General features: G+C 38.7%; 1 protein-coding gene across 1 annotated transcript in view; it reads left to right on the top strand.

Annotated features, from left to right (window-relative positions):
• The first annotated feature begins 963 nt into the window (after positions 1–963).
• The window catches only part of SMAD9 (SMAD family member 9), a 340,867-nt gene continuing 319,875 nt past the window's right edge, over positions 964–21,955 (top strand). The window contains exon 1 of the mRNA XM_069882240.1: positions 964–975. The gene's annotated coding sequence lies outside the window, so the exon portion shown is untranslated. The remainder of the gene's footprint in view (positions 976–21,955) is intronic.

The following is a 21,955-nucleotide window of genomic DNA, read 5'->3' on the forward strand; positions in this document are numbered from 1 at the left end:
TGGGTCAAGATAAGGATGGGGAGAGATCATTCACCAACTACTGCCACCGGCAAAACAGATTTAACTAGGGGAAATTAGGTTAATATATTACCAGTCAAATCAGGGTAGGATAATGAGACATAAACCCAAATCTTATGAATACCTTCTTCATACCCCTCCCTTCTTCACAAGCTTAACTTTACTCCTGAATTTTCTCTACCCTCTTCTCCCTCAATGATGCAGGAGAATGGGCAAAGGGGCTTGCAGTCAATTCATCACAGATAGACTCTGCCACTCCTTCCTCTTCTGGGAAAGGACTCTCAACATCCTTCCCCTTCTCCATTGTGGGGTCCCTCCCATGGGAGACAGTCCTCCACAAATTTATTGAATGAGTCCTTCCCACAGGCTACCGTTCTTCATGAACCATTCCAGTATGGGGTCCTCCATGGGCTGCAGGTGGATGTATGCTCCACTGTTAACCTCCATGGGCTGCAGAGGCACAGACTTTCTCACCATCATCTTCACAACCGGCTGCACATGAATCTCTGCCCCGGTTCCTAGAGTATCTCCCCTCTCCCTTCCTCACTGGCCTTAATGTCTATAGAATATTTTATCTCGCATATTCTCACTCCTTTCTTCAGCTGCAGTTGTGCAGGGTTTTTTTACTCCCTTCTTAAATCTGTTGTGCAGATTCCCAAGGACTGCAGGCACAACAGGCTAGCTGACAGCCATTGGTCAGTCTTAGAGTCAGCTGGCATTGGCTCTATCAGACACTGGGGAAGCTTTATCAGCCTCTCACAGAGGCCACCCCTGCAGCCCAGCTGCTACAAAAACCTTGCCATGCTGTGCTGTAACAGACTTACTAGGACTTGTGGTTAGCAAATACCAAACTCATCATGAGTTTGCAAAAGGAAGCAGTTGAACAAACAACTCTATCTGATGAGACAGATGGATCGGATGGATCAGAATGCTCAGATCAGCTGAGCGACACCTCAGGTGAGGCAGAGGCCTCACAGCCTATTTTTGCTTCAGTTAAAAACAGACAACCCCAAAAGCACCTGCTGAAGGTGTGGTGAACCATTGAGTCATTGCTTCTGACAACCCAGTTGGCCTCATCAAGACCAATCAATGCATACTGATTGACTTAGTCCTACGCCACCAAGAGTTTTCAAAAAGTGTAAAATTGACCCCTGAAAACCTTCTTGTTGGGGAGGAAAAATGATCACATTACCTGACATGATATGACCTGGATGGGTCAGCTGGCCTGCACCTCACTTCTCCCTAAGAAGGGATGCCCTTTTGAAAGAATCACACACCACTGACTTTGTCGGTTGTTGTCCCAGGAAAATAACTACTAACTCAAGTCTCAATTGTTATTTCTTTTATATATATATATGTATATATGTATATATGTATAGTCATTTTTAACTGATTATAATCATCTAGTGCCAATGTAGCCAGTGAATTTAACAATGGCAATCCCAGACTAGGTTTTATTTGTCACTTAAAATATATTACCTACTGTTTACACTGGTTCTGACTGGTGGCTAATACATATACACATATCACACAATCCTTTAGTGATAAACTGTTGACAAATCTGGGACTAGAGATGGATCCAGCAGCACTGAGGTTCCTCCCTGAGGGGAAACTTAGAAAGGAAGGGGGTTAATCCTGAACTTCAGATGGGCATCCCTCATCTACCTGTCAGGTCGTACCTATTTACTGTGACACATGCAAACCTAATACAACAGGTTATGACACCTGTACTCCCTGAAGCACACAGAGATGGAGCAGTGTCTCAGGGATTTTCCAAGTACTTCAAAGCCATTAAACAAACAAGCAAACGGAGGAAGGGGACATCACAGTCCCAGTCCATGAATTTATAATTAACTGCTTTCATCTACTGCTGAGACAAAAATCTGTGCTTCGTAACCAGAAGGATATGACAAATCTGTTTGTCTTCTCTTAACCCATCAAAATTTCATCTGTTGCTACATTAGTTATATCTCTCCTTCTTTCTCTGTCATTACTCCTGACCAGCATTCGAAAGTGTGGCCACTGCAATCTGTAAATAACCTGCATGGTATGAGAAAATTGCTGATTATTACTAATGCCAGCCACATCCTATTTGGGGATATTTCTCTTCCTTCTCTTTCACTTGCCCTGCTGCGTGAGAAGGAGTATTTCATATGATAACTCTTTTCTTCATGCTGTTCCTACTGTTCTTTGGGACAAGCATCAAAGTGCTTCACTCTAAAATATGTGAGTTAACCTCAGTATCAGCCTCACTGCCTCAGGCAAAAAGTGTAAGGTAAGCAGAGGTCCCATTTATTTATAAAATATGTCCCCTGCTACATATTTCTATAACATTTGGTTTTATAATCTGTGTTGGTAAAACCTGCAGCATACATAATTATATTCCTTCATGAGCCTTTTGAGGTCTCAGACAAGACAGGTGTGGAGGTGAGGGAATGACATTAAAAAGCCAAAGATGCACTGTCCTCTGTAATCGACAAATCTCTGCATGCTTGTGGAAAAAGAAATTAAAGCTTGAATACGCTGGGAAGTAACAAGGATAAAATATAAGTTCAGCTGCTGCACAAATCCTGTTCTAGTATGCCGTGTTGCTCCATGAGGTACTACGACTCTGTTCACACTCACTGTGAGGATGGACGTTGGGGCCCTGAAAACATGCAGCCCACTCTAGAAAGAGCTGTGATGCTAAAGCCAAAGAGCAAACACCTCGCAAGGATACATTCTGTGCTACCCCCTTCATAGTCTTGATTGTGTTCATATTGCCTGTGAATTACTGGAGATAGTCCTGAATGCTTTTGATGTTTTGAGGAGTGTTGTAAAGGAAGGGGGTTTGGACATTTAAGATAGATAGCAGTACCCTCAGGAAAGCTGGACACAGGCTTCTGCTTTCTCGCTGACCCAGAGGAGCAGTAATGACTTTGTTTAAGTTTACTTAAAGAACACACACTTACTGAAAGGGTGAGGCGACATGCAACTACTTCTCGAAGAAGCTAGAAAGTTGCTGATTTGGGATTTCTGCTGCTTTACTTATATTTCACATCATAACATTTGTGATACTCCGAGTAAATAAAAGCAACTGAAGAGACACGGATAATTCATGCTTTCTCTGCACAAGCAGTTTTCATTACATGACCAATAGCGATATACTAGTAAAACCACAATCTACACTTAACTCAGGGTGAATTCGGCATTTCCTGCTAATTGTCTGAACTCCATGGGCTTTTGTAAGCTTGGAGAATTTCCCACTTAGGTAATTTCAGCTTTCCACATGTGTTTGTATTTTTTCTAATGGATCACACAACCTGTTACTTAATGCACTACATGGTAAAAAATGAAATAGTAAAAATATATATGGATATTCTACACTGCTTCATGCCATACCCCCTATCAATGAATCGAAGAGTGTTTCAGACGCACACAGCTCCTTAGTTGTGCAGATTCCTTGCCCAAGGACTGCAGGCACAACAGGCTAGCTGACTGCTTTTTTGTCTGAGGGCAGCAGCTCCGAATAAGACGTTCACCACATCTGAGATTCAGGGTGGGGCAGCTTTTTCTCAGTCCAGTACACGTATCTGTAGGCACAGAACTCCTGTGTCAATCTGTGTACTTTCTTCGAAGACCTTCGGTGGGTGTTCCATTGCAATGCTCCTATGAATGAAATCATTGACATTATACTGGGAAATATTTTTATAACTTTTGGCAGCAAAGTGGGAGTTTCAAAATGTAAACTAGCTTAACAAAATATTTTATAAACTCATAGAACTGTATCACCAACCCTGAAGGGAATAAAACAATTCTTCGTGTTTCCAGGAACTGTCAGTAACATTATTAACATTTGTTTTTGCTTAGATTATCCTAAAAAACTACTTTTGCTGAAAAATATTCAAGGGTAGATACATATATATATAGCTTTATGCTGCATTTTAGGCATCCTGATGATGGTAACTAAAAGGTCAAATGATTTATTTCTGGAATTGTCTGTATATTGCCATATATTGTTAGAAATATTGAAAAGAGAAAAAAATTGTTCCTCTGTGGAAAAAAAAACAGTGAAAGGTACCATTTTGAAAATGTAATATTAATAAAGAAATGTGTCCAATGATCACGCTTAAATTGCTCCTTTGAGAGAGTCACAATGACCTTCAGTGGAGCTGAAAATCCAGTAATACTTTGTCATCAAACTTCAATATGACAGTGGCTTAATCTCTTCAAGTCAGCATGGACGCTTCCTTTATGATCAGGAAGGGGAAAAAGGAAGGGAAACTGTTTCCCCTGATCAAATCAAGGATGCGACCCTGGAGATACCTCTTACTCTTCCATAACTATGCTGAGAACCCAAAAAACAAGGCTACAGTAGATTCAGATTGACAGAGGGAAGTAAATTGAATTTCGTTTTAAAGGTCTGCTTGGCTCACTATAGTAATATGAACCTTACACTTCCAACTTTTGTAAAATTTGACTAGGGAAATTCCTGATAAGGAGACCCTAAGTACAAGCATTATTTGTCTTCACATTTGTCCAAATCCCACTTGCTAAAAATATGAGACTTTATTCTGCTGCTTTCTGTCCATTAACTTCTAATAAGAAATCCACAGGATTATTCAGCTAAGGGGATGACCATATCGCCTGTTTCCGTTGGCCTTGGTGAGTTATTTACAGTGTTAATTTATGTTTATGCAGATGTGATTTCCATGAGAGAAGATATTTGTTTAGAGAGGAGTTAGAGTTTAGTCAGGGGTCTTTTGGTATCATCTGAAGGGTGGCCCTCAGTTCCAGGGTCAGATCAAATGCATAAAGAAAAGGAGGTACATGGGCAAGTAGGAAAGTAGCACGTACTTGAGGGTCTTGCTAAGGAAGGGTGATGTCATTGGAAAGGAAGAAAAGTGCAAGTCTTGAAAACTGGCCTGGCTCAAAACCTGTGTAGAAACTGAATGGCCTTGAACCATAAATGTGGAACAAGAACTTTTGAATTTGATGATAGCACAGAAGAATCTTGTGGCTCACAAGCAAGAGACATGATCTGTAAACTAGCATTTTAACCTTAGGTGATGGTTGATGTCAAAAAGACACATAGGAAGAAATCTCCTTGAGGGTATATATTTCCTTCTGAACTAGTTTCTAAATCAAAACTAGAGTGAAAAAATCCCTTCAGGTCTGAACTTTGAAGTTTTCTGGGCTTGAGATATTTCAGTATTTTTCTTTGCAAGACTACAACTTTATCTGTGTACTTGCAAAATATTGACTATGCCTTTATATTTTCCATTGAGAAAAAAACAGATGTCTTTTATGCAGTCATAACATATATAATATTATTTCCAAAGCTAAGTATGTATGTTCTTCATTAGAAAATGATACTAAGTATCGAGTCTATCACTAAGTATAGAATCTATATTAAGAATTTGAGCTTGTACCTGAATTCTTCAAATAATGTTCTAGGAAAATAATTAAATCAACAGTGACACATTTTTGCAGCAGTTAATGATAGCCATATGCGAGTATTGTGAATGTCAGTAACAAATTTGGAGGAGCGCATAAAAAGAGAACTTTTATAATGGAAAAAGTAGAGAAAAAGATGACTTAAACCTACTTCTGAGCCAAAAAAAAAAGCAAACAAATATGCTGGGTTTTCTGCACTAATTTAAATTAGTTTTCTTTTGGTTTTGCACGAAGATATCAAGAGTTCTCTGCATGTGGAAAATATGTTCCTTGCAGGGGATCATTTGCCATGTTTTTCTCTTGTAAATCTCATGCCTTTTACAATTCCATGAGCAGAACGGCTCATATAGACAAAGACTCTTCTTTACATAGTAAGCGGTTCTATTCAGCATGTGTCTTCAAAGACCAATGAAGAGTACCCACTGAATTGGAAAGGGCATGTTCCTTTGATGGAGAGGGCACAGTCACGTAACATCGATTTTGCACCATGCCATATATTGTGTACACAAGAAACAGGGTAGAAAATGAAAAAGTACCGGAGAAAATCTCATTCTAGATTAAATCATTGTATGATTTGGAGCTTTTCTTGAGAAATGTCTGTTCCAAGTAAAGACACCCTGCGACAGGGAACAGCTACACCAGGCCAGATCTGTTTTGCTGGAGATGTGTTGCTTGCCTGCATCCCAGATGTGAGGTATTACAGAAAGAGTTCTTGTTGTCAACATGGGTTCTAGTGGTACTGCAGGAGTGAGCTTGATCATACCAGGAGTGAATACAGAGCCTTAGGGTCTGGAGAGAAGGGTATGGGAGCTGAGGTGAGGTTCTCCTTGATCCTGTCACCAGGTTGACTTTGGCTGCCAGACGTCCACAGATCCACTCTCTCACTCTGCCTCCTCACAGACCAGGAGGAGAATGTAAGACAAAAAAGCTTGTGTGTCAAGACAATGTTGTCACTTAACAATTATCTTCACAGGAAAATTAGCTTTTGAAACTAATTATCGAAAATCATGAGTAAAGCACAGAGGTACTGATATGAGAGGAAGTATAAAGTTGCCAGTTGATACAGGCTTTCTCAGACACTATTTTCGATCTCTGCTTTCAGGACTAATATCTGCCAACCTATCTACCTTTTGTCTTAAAGAAAACAAATGCTCCTCACTCTACATGCCCTTGACATGATTGTCCTTATCAGCTCCTGCGGTAAAAACAGCTAATATTTGCCTTGAAATAAAAGGAAAGGGATGAGAAAAAAACATTAACATGAATAAAAAATGCCTCATTAATATTTTAGAGATTTCATTAACAGGCCTATTCTTTTAATTTCAATGGGAGGTATATCTTGGATATTTGAGCACATCAAAAAAATCCAGCCTTCTGTGATTATGAAACATCATATTTATACAGATGTTAAGTTTTCAATGGAAAATTGCATTAACTGGAGACAAACTAGCTATGTATCCTCTAAGGAAAAGTCATAAGCATCCAGTTTTCCACATATTGCTACAGTTTATCTCCAGAGTATCCTTTGTAGTATTTCACCCAAGGGTACATTCCCGTAAAACAAAAAAATAAAACAGGATCTGTGAGACTGGGAAGGAATACAAATAACATCCCTTTTAAACAATGGCTGTGTCAAATCTAGTAAATAGAATATTATATTTTTCTAAAGAAAGATGTTAATATTATCAGTGTCAAACATTTGTTGATGCTGTATGTCATGAAGCGGGAGAGAATGCAAGTGGGTCTATGCAAGCCCGGATAAGAAGATGACATACAGAAACATACGTGGCAACAAGAAAGAAAGCCACATGAAAATGGTATTTAGAGCTATAATGCACACAATGTGTTGGAAGGAAAACTGCAAAAGTTTTTGGAATATAGTTTCCCAGTAAGACTAGGAAAGAAAAAGTGTGGTTAGTTATAACTTCAGTCACCCACAGTTCCCATGACCTGAATGGACCTTCAAAACGTGAAAACAAGTTGAGTGAGGTAAGCAAATTTTTTTCACTTGGTTCAAAGTGTAGCACTTAGCTTAATGAGATGGCATTTCAGGTGCATTCATGTCATCTAAGGACAGAGAGCTAAATTAGGAACCTGTATAAGTAACCTCAGGCCTCTGTATGGATGGTGAAGCTTCCAGGGAGAAAAAGAAAGACTTGTGTTTTAATAACTTATCCATCTCATTTGCTGGAAAAGTTCCAAATATTTAATTTGTGAAGTTACTTCAAATCTCTTTGCATACTTCAAATCTCTTTGCATTCTTCAAATCAGGTCATCTTATCAGAAAATATTCTCATTATCTATGAAGACAAGGCTGCATTTTAGCTCAGTATTCTGGTCTGCTTGAATAAAACCCCAAAGCACTTCATCACAGTTCTTTTTCCTCCATTTCTTATAACAGTTGTCTGGTTTGCAGAATTCTTTTGAGCTCTACTTTGTCTTTACTTTGTCTTATTTACTGCTTGAAGGATTTTCCTGATCTGAATCATGTTGCTGCATCAGATTTGAATTTGAAAAGCAGACACGGGAAAAGGTTCAAACAGAAGATTTCTAGATATTGTTATGTCTTGTTTTTTGAATATGTGGGAAAAGGATGGACATATCTGACTGATATGTTGTCCAGGGTAAAGGTTTTCCCTTTTGTTTTCACATGTTATTTCCCTGTGGAACTGACCCTAACAGAAGATGCCACTTTTTGTCCTTGACTTTTTGTTATTTACGTCTTACAGTACACAATAAGCAGCTGCAGTGACCAGGCACCATTCCTCAAGTTCTGGACTCTCCTAGTTTAAAGTTGAAAGGATCCAGTTTGTCAAATAAAATTGGCCATTTCTGGAATTTAGAAACAAAAAATGTGATTGTTTCCAGTTTAATGTGAATTATTTTTTAATTATAGAATTTCATAAGTACAAAAGTGGAATTCAGACAAATACGGTTGAATTTTGTGCTAGATCATTAATGCAGAAACATAACAGAATTGTTAATCTGTACAGGAAAAAAAAATTAGATAATACCCTCAGCACTGCCATGCTGTCTGAGTTTATGTAAATCAAAAATCCACTATCCCAGTGTTTTCATAGTTAGAACTCCTCCATCAACATCCTAAGATTAACTAAAGTTTTACTTAGTTTTGCCTTCAAGAAGATCTGGATGAGATGTTTAATGAATCATAACATCAAAGACTGCCAATGAACTACAACTGAAAAGAAATTTCACTTCTATAGACGTGACTAAGAAGCAGGCCTAGCCCCTTTTACTTCTAACCAAAAAGTTTTTATTTCAGTGGGTTCCAAAATAACCTCAGCTATTTTTCCAGAAAAATAATTGTGCAAAATAAAGCCACCCATTGTATTCTATGCCAAAATCTCAAACATTTTGATTAATTGCACACAAGGAGTTCTTTGAAGCCAGATTTAAAGGTAGAAAGCAATGGATTTAGTTGTGCACAATTAACACTCCATAGATAGATTAATAACTAGAGATTTTCAAGCAATTTTCTTTCTCAAACTAGGAAAGCAAATGACATAACACTTCATTTGGTTGATATCCCCTGGCACGAACCACTGCCAAACCCATTTCTAGCACCCATATTGGGAAAGGCGCTTTTTTATTTGTCAGCTGAATTTTAGGCAAGCCAACATTATTTTTGTTTTTTTCAATTAGTTTAATAGTGTTAGTGAAATTCTAATTTTTACCATAGTGATCTATCTTGTTCCCTGCTTTGCTGAATCTACTCCTATAAAGCATGGAGTAACAGCCTTCCCAGATATAAAAGTCATATGCCACACTGCTTCCTCAGGACACTTTCTGTAGCAACTGCCTTTCTTCAGATCCCTTCAGCTTCTCCAGAGAATTTCCATCCCCATTCGCAGTCAGGGCCTTCTCAAGACTTTCTGATCGAGAAGAGAAAATCTAGCTGTTTCTTTCAGAGCCTACTGAAGCCTTATTCATGGTACAGTACTGTCCAATCCCTCTCTTTTACAATGCAGGACCACTGGAAGTGCGGTTACTAGGGAAATCATTAACAATCTTCACTGAGAAGAGGTCATGTGATCACAGGTAAATGATTCTAAAATTTCATTAAGCTATATTAAACTAAATCTTTAGTTTACAGGTTTTCCATTGTGCTATATCTTCATACAAGCATTCACATATTTAATTTTTGGCAAAATTATGAACCCTGCTTCTCCTGGGGGGCCTCAACCACCCTGATATTATTGGAGGGACAACATAGCAGGGCACAAGTAATCCTGGAGGGAAGCCTTGGCTACGGTGACCATGAAATGGTGGAGTTCAAGAGCCCTACGGCAGCAAGGAGGGCGTGCAGCAAACCCTGGACTACAGGAGAGCAGACTTTGGCCTCTTCAGGGACCTGCTTGATAGGGCACTATGAGAGGGGATGGGAGAGTGGCCCAAGAAAGCTGCTTAATACTCAAGGGTGACTTTGTCCAATCTCAGCAGCAATGCATCCCAAAAAAGTAGAAGTCAGGCAAAAACCACCAGGAAGCCTGCATGGTTGAACAAGGAACACCTGGACAAACCTAAACAAAAAAAGGAAGCCTACAGAGGGTGGAAGCAAGGCCAGGCAAATTGAAAGGAATACAGAGGAGTTATCCATGTAGCCAGGGATCAGGTTACGAAAGCCAAAGCCCAGACAGAATTAAATCTAGCCAAGGATGTCAAGGACAATAAGGAAAGCCTCTATGCCAGTGATAAAAGGAGTACTAAGGAGAATGTGGGACCTCTCTGGAAGGAAACAGAAGACCTGGTTATTCAGGATATGGAGAAGGTTGAGGTACTCAACAACATTCTGCCTCAGTCGTCACTGGCAAGGGCTCAAGCCACACTGCCCAAAGTGTAGAAGTCAAAGGAACAGGGGGATCAAAGAACCACCCACTGTAAGAAAAGATCAGGTTTGAAACCATCTAAGGTACCTGAAGGTGCACAAGACCACGAGGCCTGATGTAATGCATCTGCACATCCCAAGGGAACCAGCAGAAAAGGTTACTAAGCCACTACCCATCTCATTTGAGAAGTTCTGTCAGTCTGGTGAAGTTCACACTGATTTGAAAAAGGAAATATAAGTCCCATTTTTTAAAATGGGAAAAAGAGGGAAAAAAGAAGACATGGGGAACAACAGGCCAGTCAGTCTCACCCCTGTGCCCAGTAAGATCATGGATCAAATCCTCCTGAAAACTCTGTTGAGGCACATGGAAAATAAGGAGGTGATTAATGACAATCAACATGACTTTTCTGAGGGCAAATCATGACTGAGAAATTTGGTGGCTTTCTATGAGAAGGCTGCAGCGATATTGGATAAGGGAAGAGTAACTGCATCATCTGCTTGGATTTGTGCAAAGCATATGACACTGTCCCACATGACATTCTTGTCTCCAAATTGGAGAGACACAGATTTGATGGATGGACAATTCAATGGATAAGGCATAAGCTGTATAGTTGCACTCAAATAGTCGTGACCAATGGCTCAGTGTCTAAGTGGAGACCAGTGACAAGTGGCATTCCACGGGGGCTGATATTGGGATCAGTGTTGTTTAATAACTTTGTCAGTGACAAATGGAATAGACAATGGAATTGAATGTACCTCACAGTACTTAAAGGGTGCCTAGAAGAAAGATGTAGAGGGGCTCCTTATAAAGTAGTGCAGGGATAGAACAAGGGGTAATGGTTTTAAGCTGAAAAAAAGAGAGATTTTGATTAGATATGAGGAAGAAATTTTTCATTGGAAGGGTGGCGAAGCACTGGAACAAGTTCCCCAGAGGCACTGTGAATGCCCCATCCCAGGAGATGTTCAAGGCCAGGCTGGCTGAGGTTTTCAGCAATCTGATCTAGTGTCCTTGTCCACAGCATGGATTTTAGAACTCAATGATCTTTAAGATCCCTTCCAAACAAAACTACTCTATGTTTCTATGTATCTAATACGAAAAGCTATTTCCAGGCTCCCTATTCACTATGGAGGAAACTGGGAATAATTATTTTGGCAAAATCCTTTTGAAATGCCAGAAAATGAAAGCATTTTATTTTTATAAACCTTTCCAAAGTGGTAAAAAAGACCCAACATGTTGCTTTTCCATAGACACAGTCATTTACTTAAAATATTCCACTCTGCTCAATCACAATGTATTTCCACAGATGAATACTAGGTCACTGAATGACTCATGTCTGTTCCTAGCTCACTACCCTGCTTTAAGGCTCGTTTCTTTTTTGCCTGCTGTACAGCACTGTCAGAAAAGTTAAAGCATGTGGCAAGTAAAGGAATGTCTCAAACAGAAGTAGGCACATACTGAATAACACGTTGATAAGGTCAACTTGTGAAACCTACTGAAATCAGTGATATTATTCCACTGATTTCCATATGCATTTGGCAAATCCTTTCATGGTTTTCAAGACTAGTATGGCAGAAGATATGTATCAAGGACTTTTAACAATACTATTAAATCATATTTTCAATTATAGTATGTTCTTCACATAATAAAACATTCCTGCTCAAGTTTTCCATCAAATCATGAGGTGATATCCAAAATACATTCCTACAGCTGTAAATACAAGTAAGAAAATCCAGTACATACAATCAACATACTTTTTCAAGTGTGTTCAAATTGTCAAGGTCCTAAACTAATTACACACCATCTTTCTGTTAGCGTAAACTGGAGGTAAAACATAGAAAAGGAAGAGAAGCAATCTGTTAAATATGGACCTTATTTTAGAGTATAACTACACTGGTATTTGGCATTACCTAAATACAACTATGGGCAAGCAGCCACTCTGAAAAGTTTAAGACTTTCTGTGAACTTAAGCTGTAATTTTGGAAACAGCTTGTTGCTTATACACTGAAAATTAATACTGGGTTGTTTTCTTTCCAATGTTCTGTTAATTTGCTGTAAAACTCAGCTCTCTCTCTCACATAAAGCCAAGAATGCTTGTATCTCTCCGTTTTCCCAAAACCGAGTGGTACAATGAATGGCAAAATACTGCATCTGCAAAATGCTGTATTCTCAGATGGAACTGCAGATGCAGTATTTTGCCATGCATTTTGCAGAAAGGAGAACATTCTCCATAGTATCCAATATAAATATCTTCAATAAACACTACTCAGAAGGCATAATTGGAGGACAATATGAGCACTACAATGCAATACTTTGTTTATTTTTTCGTATTCCACAGTTTAAGTGAAAAGAACACCTCTTCGTTTCAGTGTATCTAAGGTTTTCAGAGTATGGATCATAATAAAATCCAGCATTTAGCCTGAAGAGAACAGTTTCAGAGCTGTACTTGCCAGTTTTTTTATAGTTGCTATTTTGGATAGAAATGTCTGCCCTGATTCAGTCTTTCTATTCTACAGCCTTTCTACTCTCCAGCCTTTCTACTCTCCAGCCTATCTACTCACTGCTCAATCCAAGGAAGCGGTGGGAGGAAAATATGTTAGTGTTTGGTTTGGTTGTTTTTTGTAAGTTACTCCTCTAAGACTCCATAAATACCATACATTAATTTGGAGTAATAAAATATCATAAAATCATTTAGTAATGGATGGAATGACTGTGTGAACCTTGCTGACTCGCTTTTTAAAAAATTCAAGGTAATCCAATGACTTTGTGTTTTTAAATTACTCCAAGCTAAAGAAAGACTTTGTTTCCAGGGGATTTAAAAACATAGTGTTTTTTTTTTTAATGTCTTCCGTTATTCTTCTAAAGCAATAGGTTCTGACAACTTCTACTCCAATCTATTTTCCAGACATCACAATACAGATGACAATAACATCACATTCTCAACTTTGTGGTTTGATTCAGCAAGAAATATGCCAACATAGTGGTGCTTTCTTCCCCCAGTTATTCAGAGGGAGTCAAAGTTAACTGTAAAGCCATGTTTTGTGAAATGTAGATATATTTTCTGACAGGCCAAAGGGGATGGACCTTCAGTGGACTCAGACTAGCATATATAACATATAGGCCAGGCCAGGTTTGTGACCAGCAATTGTTTATGCTGGACATCTCAAAGGAAAGCAAGAGACAAGAAGTTCTTGTCAGAAATTTCTCTTCAAGGAAGTCTTAACTTTCAACAAGAACTGGTTTAAAATCTAAGCAGGAGATTTTACATCCTTTTCCAGTTGATTATTCAATATTGCCTATTATATCTCCTGATAGGCTTGTACTCCTATTGGTGAAATCACATAACTAGTATAATTTGGCTTAACAGAAGTTAAGAAACTTAGATTGCCTTTGGGTTCCCATTAGAATTAGAAGACAGAAAACCTTGATCTGTATGAGTTCGTTTCTCCACAGTGTACAGAATCCATAGCTTTTGGAGTTGTACATTTTAGCTACCAAAGGAAATAGCAGACATAATTTCCTCTTTGGTCATCAGGAAAAATATGCTAGCTAAAACACATGATGCATGTTCCTTTACATATAGGCTTCTGGTCTAACAAGGTCATGGGATATTAGCTAGATTTTTTTTTTACTGTGAGGGTGATGAGGCACTGGAACAGACTGCCCAGAAAAGTCATGGATGTATATACCACCACTGGAAGTATTCAAGGCCAGGTTGGATGAGGCTTTGAGCAACCTGACCTAGTGGAAGGTGACCTTGTCCATGGCAAGGGGGTTGGAACTAGGTGATCTTTAAGGCCCCTTCTAATCTAAATTATTCAACGATTCTATGATTCTAATATGAAAGGTTATTTCCAATCTCTTCATTCACTTAGTAACAGGAATAATTTCTGGGAGTTCTGTCCCCTTTATAAAGTTATTCCTTCTAGCACCTTCAACATTGAAGTGGTTAGATTTTGTCCTGTGAGTAGTGACATGTAGCTTCCATATCCCAAGTGAAATGTAATTAAATTTAAGCATGGAAGTAAACATTTGTGAGACTGATGTTTTAAGTAACTATAAAAATAGATTCAGAAGATTCTTTCTTTGCCTCTTTCTTTTTCTTTGAGATCTCAGCATAACCATCTATGTAAAGACTCTGCTGAAATTGATATAACTTTATGAACCATTTTTTTCTTCCCTGGAATATATTGTTCTACTAAAAATACAGAGCACTAAAGCTGATTCATCTGAATACAGCTTTGCTCTACTTAACAAGTTACCAACCAGGCCTGCTGCCCCCATTCATGTATATTCTTACAATTTCAGATGGTGAAATTTATATATTACTTGGCATTTTAATTCAATATTGATTCTCCACTTTTATCAAAAGATGCATTGTCTACAGTTTTTCAACACAGTGTGATTAGTATGTTGAAGCTTTACACTAAGATCTGTTTTAAATATATTTTTGGTTTTTCTTAACTGTCCATCTAAATCCTGTTGTTTTCTTGAGTAGTTTGACTTTCCTTGTACTTTTCTTTGCAGTACTTACTTTTAATCTGAAGTATCTCTACAGCCTTTTTTAGAACATTTCTTTTTTCATTTTCCTTTTTGTTTTTTTTCAGATTTCTGAGCCTCACTTTCCTAGATCTATGACTCCTCTGTTTAATAATAGTATCATTTTAATTTTGCTACTCAAAGACACATCTTCACATTTGTGGTATACCTGTCATGTGAATATTGACGTGTCAATATTAGATCACTCTCTTTAGCACTATCAGAGTTGTTGTAAGCTAAAGAAAACCAGACTTTTAAAAGTAACCATCTTTGGCTTGGCCTGGGAGATTCTAAAAGCAGCATGCAAAGCCATAAGAAAAAAATGTATCTGAAATGTAGTACAAGAATGTGACTCTTGTATTTCTGTGTGTTATGGAAGAACAAAATGTGTTTTTTTCTCCAAAGTGAGTTTTATTTTGAATAATAATTTAAGACATGACAGAAGAAATGAAAGCAATGCTGCACATACACCTTACACTTGACACACGCAGAAGTGTTTCTAAGAGTGAGGTGTCAAGATGAGGCCATGTGATCACTCTATTTTATGGACGAAAGTAGGTCCAAACATATTCCTTTGTGCAAAAATTATCATAAACTGAGTCTTTAACTAAGTCTGCAGATGCATGGGGCTCATAACCTGAAAATATGGCTGGTAGTCTAAAAGCAGCAAAAGTAGATCTGTAAATTAAGTGATACTGTAATTTTTTCTCTCATTTTAAATTTCAATAAAGAAAATAATACAATGTAAGTTCCGATGACTGTATAACTCAGAAGTATGATGTAGGTAGGAAAATAAATAGAAAAAGAAATAACAAAGACAAATTAAAATAACTGTAAAACAACGAGTACCCTATTTTTATCCTAATAAAATGCAGTAACGTATTCCTTAGTAACTGAACAATATTGCTGCCCTATATTAGAATGTTATTTGTTCTTTCCACCCTTTTAAAAGCCTGGATCTAACTAGAATAACCAATTGCAAATTAGCCATTGTTTTCATTGGAATTTTATGAAAACAAGTGACTATTTTAAATGCACTTTACTTTTTAAAAAATTTCACTGTCCTGTAAATCGGTGTTTCATATGCCACGGTATTAATTAGAAGTTTAAGAAAGAATGGCTCTGATTCTCCTGATGAGTGGACATTAGACTTAAATACTGTATTTTTCAAATTATTTCTATTTCAATACAGAAATCCCAAACAAGGAAAATATATGATGCATCCAGTCCATGGATAAAACAGTTGTGTGACAGTTCATACCTATGGATTTGAGGACAGTTCTATCAGCAGATTGTCCTCAAAAACACAGTACAGCTTTGGCTGCACCAGACACAGTTCCTTCAGCCCTGTCCAGACCTTCAATTTTATTCAAGATGCCTTTTCTTCCTCAGAAGTTTCTGTGCACCCTCACACCAAGCAGCAGATTGTACAATGACAACTTTGCTCTGCCACCAGCATGTGTTACTGACAGTTTGGAGGTACTTGCAGGATGTGGAGAGTATGTTTCACCAGCCTGGACATTAGTCTGACTTGGTTTAGAAATGAGAGTCATGAAAGAAAACAATTTGCAGCACACTATAAAAGCAGGCAATGCTGATGGGAACAAGGTTGCCTGGCTGAAGTATTCTTCATCCTTGCAAGCCACAAAGGAAAACATCAAAGCCAAAGAATAGTGTGTAGTTTCAGCACTTTGGTGACACCAGTAAACCTTACTGTACTAGGTATGAAAAAGTATGTGGAATGGTGAATATAAATTAAGATATTTAACACAAATATATGACTTTTTTCAGCATATAGACCTGCATGAGCGGCATGTTGTAGGCAAGTTACAATCAGTGTACCTCAGACATCAGTATGGGATCATTCATGTATAACTTTCTCATTAATTACCTGAATGATATGGTGCATCCTCAGCAAACTTGCAGATGATTCAAGCCCGTTAGGAGTGGCTGATACACCAAAGGGTTGTACTGCCATTCAGAGAGACCCCAACAGGCTGGAGAAATGACTTAACGGGGACCTCATGAAGTTCAAAAAAGCAAAGTCCTGCATCTGGGGAAGAACAACCTCACACATTCACACATGCTGGGAATGGACCAGGTACAAACAGTTTGGCAACTGGAGTCCTGGTGGACAACAATGTACTCTCACTGCAAAGAAGGCAAACAGCCTCCTGGATTGCGTTAGAAAAAGCATGGCCAGCAGGTTGAGGAAGGAGATCCTTCTCAGCACTGGTGAGAAACACGTGGTGCTACATTTGGGCTCCGTAATAAAAGAGAGACATGGCCTCACTGGAGCATGTCCAGTGAAGGGCAGCTAGGCTGATTAAGGGTTTTGAGCATCTTTAATATGAAGAAAGTCTGAGAGAGCTTGGACTGTCCAGCCTCAAGAAAGTAAGGCTTAGAGGGACTTCCCTGAGTCTGTACACAATGTGTGTAAATATCTGATGGATACAAGGTATCAGAATTAGAGAGGCCTTGTCAAGGGTGCCCAGTGACAGAACAACAGGCAATGGGCAAAAACTAGGTATCAGAATTCCATTTAAATGTGAGAAAAGAAGTTTCAGAGCAAGGATGGCCAGACACCGGAGTAGCTTGCCCAAAGATGCAGTCTCCATCGATGGAGCTATTTGCTCATGGACAAAACCATGAGCAGCCTGATGTATCTCAACCTGCTCTAAGCAGAGAGGTTAGACAAGATGATCTCCAAAGGTGTCTTCCAGCCTCAACTATTTCAATATTCTGCCATCCTATATAAGCTCTGGATCATTGTAGATGGCAATGTTCTTCTAATTATTCCTGTCTTTACAGCAACAAAACATCACTACTGCCTAGCTTCAGGCAGTAACCAAAGGATTTATTCCTTGTGGACTTAACACATTCCAGACACCTAGGCAAGCTACAAATGCTTCACTCACTAACAGAGAATGTGGTTGGCTACGGCTAGTTGTGACTCAAGTAACTGGTCTAGAAATTAAATTGCTGATCACTGCTACCTCTGGAACAAATCCAAAGCCCATTAAACTCTTTTACTGAATTCAACTATTTCTGAATCTGCAACTTTCATTCTTAGCATTAATTTATCAAGATAAAAACAAAACCCCAGCAATTAAATTATCTCCGATTTGAATTGAAATTTCAAACTGCCTAGCTGGAAGCTCTGCCAATGCATTTCTTTCCCTCATGGCACTGTTCAGTGATTTCTGTTAATATCTTAGCCTGAATTTTTTTTGCATCATTCTGGAATTTGTATAATCTCACAGTTATGAGTATGGATTGGCAGATATAATTGGAGATGTGTGCTTTGGTAATGGGGGAGAAATAAATTATAAAAACATAAAATATTACTGCATATTGCACTGAAACTGGAACTGTTATTATGGGCTGTATGATATAGACAAGCTGGTATACAACATAACAAAAGAATCTCAAGACAGTAATTCAAAATTAAAAAAAAAGATGTATTAACTGTAATTAAGGCTGGTTTATTTCTTCTTGAACCATGTATTATATAATTGCCCTCTTAAACAGCATGAGTTAAAATTTGTTTAGTACTTACTGTAGTGAAAAAAATTATAATAAGGAAAAATAAGGTGGTTTTAAGTACCTATTACCACAATTCGGGTCACGGTCTGCCCTATTTTTAGGAGTTATGACATGTAGAGCATTTTAATTTCTCTAACTTTCTTAATATATTGACTTTTCACCCTTCCATTAAATTCTGTACTAATTGTCTGAACTGTCTTTGAATCTGACTTGAAAATTTCTCTTGAGTGATTCTCTTATCATTATAGGTGAATTTTGCTTTATCTCTCCTTGCAGGTACAAATTTAAGTGCCAGGCTGTGTACAAAGATAGTCATTTGAGAACCTTTCAAATGACCTTTTTGGTCATTGGGCACTGGAACAGGCTGCCCAGGGAGGTGGTTGAGTCACCTTCCCTGGAGGTGTTTAAAAGACGAGTGGAAGAAGTGCTAAGGGGCATGGTTTAGTGTTTGATAGGAATGGTTGGACTTGATTATCCGGTGGGTCTCTTCCAACCTGGTTATTCTATGATTCTCTGATTCTATGAATATTTGAGAGAAACGTTATTCACAGACATGGAAAGAAATTAAATTATTTACATTTTGGACAAATGAAAGCTCTGGGGAAACGGTGTGACCGTTAGGTCCAGGGAGGTTATTCTCCCTCTGTACTCGGCACTGGTGAGACCACTCCTCGAATACTGTGTTCAGTTCTGGGCCCCTCACCACAAGAAGGATGTTGAGGCTCTGGAGCGAGTCCAGAGAAGAGCTGAGAAAGCTGGTGAAGGGGCTGGAGACCAGGCCTTATGAGGAATGGCTGAGAGAGCTGAGGTTGTTTAGCCTGGAGAAGAGGAGGCTGAGGGGAGACCTCATTGCTCTCTACAACTACCTGAAAGGAGGTTGTGGAGAGGAGGATGCTGGCCTCTTCTCCCAAGTGACAGGGGACAGGACAAGAAGGAATGGCCTCAAGCTCTGCCAGGGGACATTTAGGCTGAACATTAGGAAAAAATTCTTCACAGAAGGGGTCATTGGGCACTGGAAGAGGCTGCCCAGGGAGCTGGTTGAGTCAGCTTCTCTAGAGGTGTTTAAGGCATGGGTGGATGAGGTGCTGAGGGGCGGGTTTAGTGTTTGATAGGAATGGTTGGACTCGATGATCCGGTGGGTCTCTTCCAACCTGGTTATTCTGTGATTCTATAATTCTATGAAAGTGGTTGACATACTAAAAGGCAGGTTCTTCCACAGGACAGGGTTATTACTGAGAACTGCAGTTCTTCAAAGTATTTTCCTTTCATGTCTTATTCGACCTCTGACTTAATTGTGACAGCGAGGGGACTAGACAGCAGTACTCCTTACAGTCAGCATAAAGATGACACACCTACAACAAGCGAGTTTCTGCAGTGTCACTGGAAGGACTCTCACTCAGAATGGAAAAAATTCCCTAAGATATTTTTAAACTTGTGCTATGCTTAATGTGTCACATGAGGTAAGGCATCAACAGCGCTGTGTAAGAAGCTGCTGCGTGAGCAGTTGGCTTAAGCGTGGGATCTCTGCTTCCAGCACTACCTTCAGACACAGGAATTTTCTTCTGTCAGTGCAACAGGTCTCATCACACAGTACACAGAGAGCAGAGGCCAACAATGAGAGGAAACAACCCTGAAACGTATGACTTCCAGTACGCTGACCACAGAGGGTCACAGGCAACTGGGCTTTTGCTATTTTTTTGCAGAGCTGTATCTTTAGAACTGTGCCACAGGACAGTGGGGCCAATATAGGAGCTATAAATCATCAATAACTTAATCTTAAAAGTTTGTTCTGGCTAGAATTGGGAAGTGGCATATCGTTCCACCGTCCTTATTAATTTTCTTCAAAAATATGAAAAACAAAACTGAGACTAAGTTTTAGTTCTTGTTAAATGATATTATAACCGCACAATAACTGACAACTTGAAAATAAATTTTCTCAGGTACTGAGGAGAATATCTGTTTTGGCCCTATTTATCAAGATGACATGAAGTTTATGAAATATGCTTTACTTAGATATGCAGTTATTTCAGTTACATTTTAAGTAGAAGACGATAGCAGATAAATATTGATTTGGAAGTAACATTGTGCCAAAAAAGCTCCAGACTGTGCACTTTGAAAAGCAAAGACAGAAAAAGTGCAAAACCCAAGAATTGCCTCATTCTGAGTATCCAGCCATAAACATAGAATACAATTTAATAATCCCAAGGAGAGATGTATTATGAGGAGATAGTATGGGTGAAAGACTTCGTTATTTTTATCAGCCTTTCAGTCAAATGATGAGGAAAGCTTGTGTTGTATTTCTCCTCAATGGACTAGCATATCCACCTTCATCTGCCTTCTGTTTTTCAGGGTCTGCTGAAAAGTGTTTCTAAGTGTTTGGCTCGGTAAGACAAGTAAAGATAGGACTTTTTTCTAGATTTGCTTAAACCTAGGGTCCTCAGGCCTTAAAAAAAACCCAAATTAGATGGAATTCCGACATTAAAACATCCTCTAACAATTTCAGTAACTGCCACACTGAAGTAAGAAAAATGAATGCTGGTAAGTGAAAGTTCACAGCACCAACAAATAACTTGCTACCACATATAATCTCAGTGCCATATAAGTAGGAATACATCTATGCACTGTACTCAATCACAAACACACAAGCAGGTTAGCAAGGGAAAAAAACTTTCTCCTTTACTTATAGGGAAAAATCATTATATAATCACCACCTCCTGAAACAGCCATTTCAATAAACCCAAATCGAATCTAACCTGCAAATACTATCACTGGTTACAATCCCAAGAGGTTTATTCTGGAGAAAGTTACTGTGCAACAACTCCAGTTTTGATAAATCCAGTCTTTGCTCTATACCTGGGCATCTCCATCGTGTAACCTAGGCTCTAGAAATACTGGACTAATTAAAGGTATTGCCTTTCCTCTCTGAAGTAGAATCCAGCTTCATTTATTTAGCAAAAGTTGAGACGTCTTGTCCAGACTAATTTTTCAGGCTCTCTCAGTAGTCAGTGCAGTGATTCATCTCCTCTCAGATGTTTAAAACAGTTAGGATGAATAGCCCTTGAGGGGGTCTATCCTTCTCCATTCACCGACAGACAAAACAATTAGCTTAGACTAGACTTCTTAAAAATTTAGAAAGATGAAGAGCAATCAGATGAATCACCTAGAGCATTTCCCTGGACTCAGATAACTGCAGTAATAGAGGAGGTAGAAATAATTTTTTAAACAAATGTTTCTCATTTGATTTTTGTTAGTCTGGTCTGCACTATCTGCCATAAGTGGTGAATAGTAAAGGTAACAATTATCCAATAACTGCTAGTTAATCCTGACAAAAGGCTGAAGAGATTATCAAATTTGAAACCGATAAAAAACCTTGTGGCAAAATCCCTCACTGCCATTCCTTACTGATAGGACTGTCTGTGACAGAGTGTATTGATTGTGAAAACATTAACTATTCAAATAAATGTATACTTGAGTGCTGGGAGAATCACAGCCTAATCCGATTCCTACAAAAAATTCTGTCTTAAAAGAATGAATCATCAGCTTCCCTCTGTCTTAGTGGGATTAATGCTTAA

The sequence above is a fragment of the Phaenicophaeus curvirostris genome, chromosome 1, assembly GCF_032191515.1.
Source record: "Phaenicophaeus curvirostris isolate KB17595 chromosome 1, BPBGC_Pcur_1.0, whole genome shotgun sequence".
Lineage (NCBI taxonomy): Eukaryota > Metazoa > Chordata > Aves > Cuculiformes > Cuculidae > Phaenicophaeus > Phaenicophaeus curvirostris.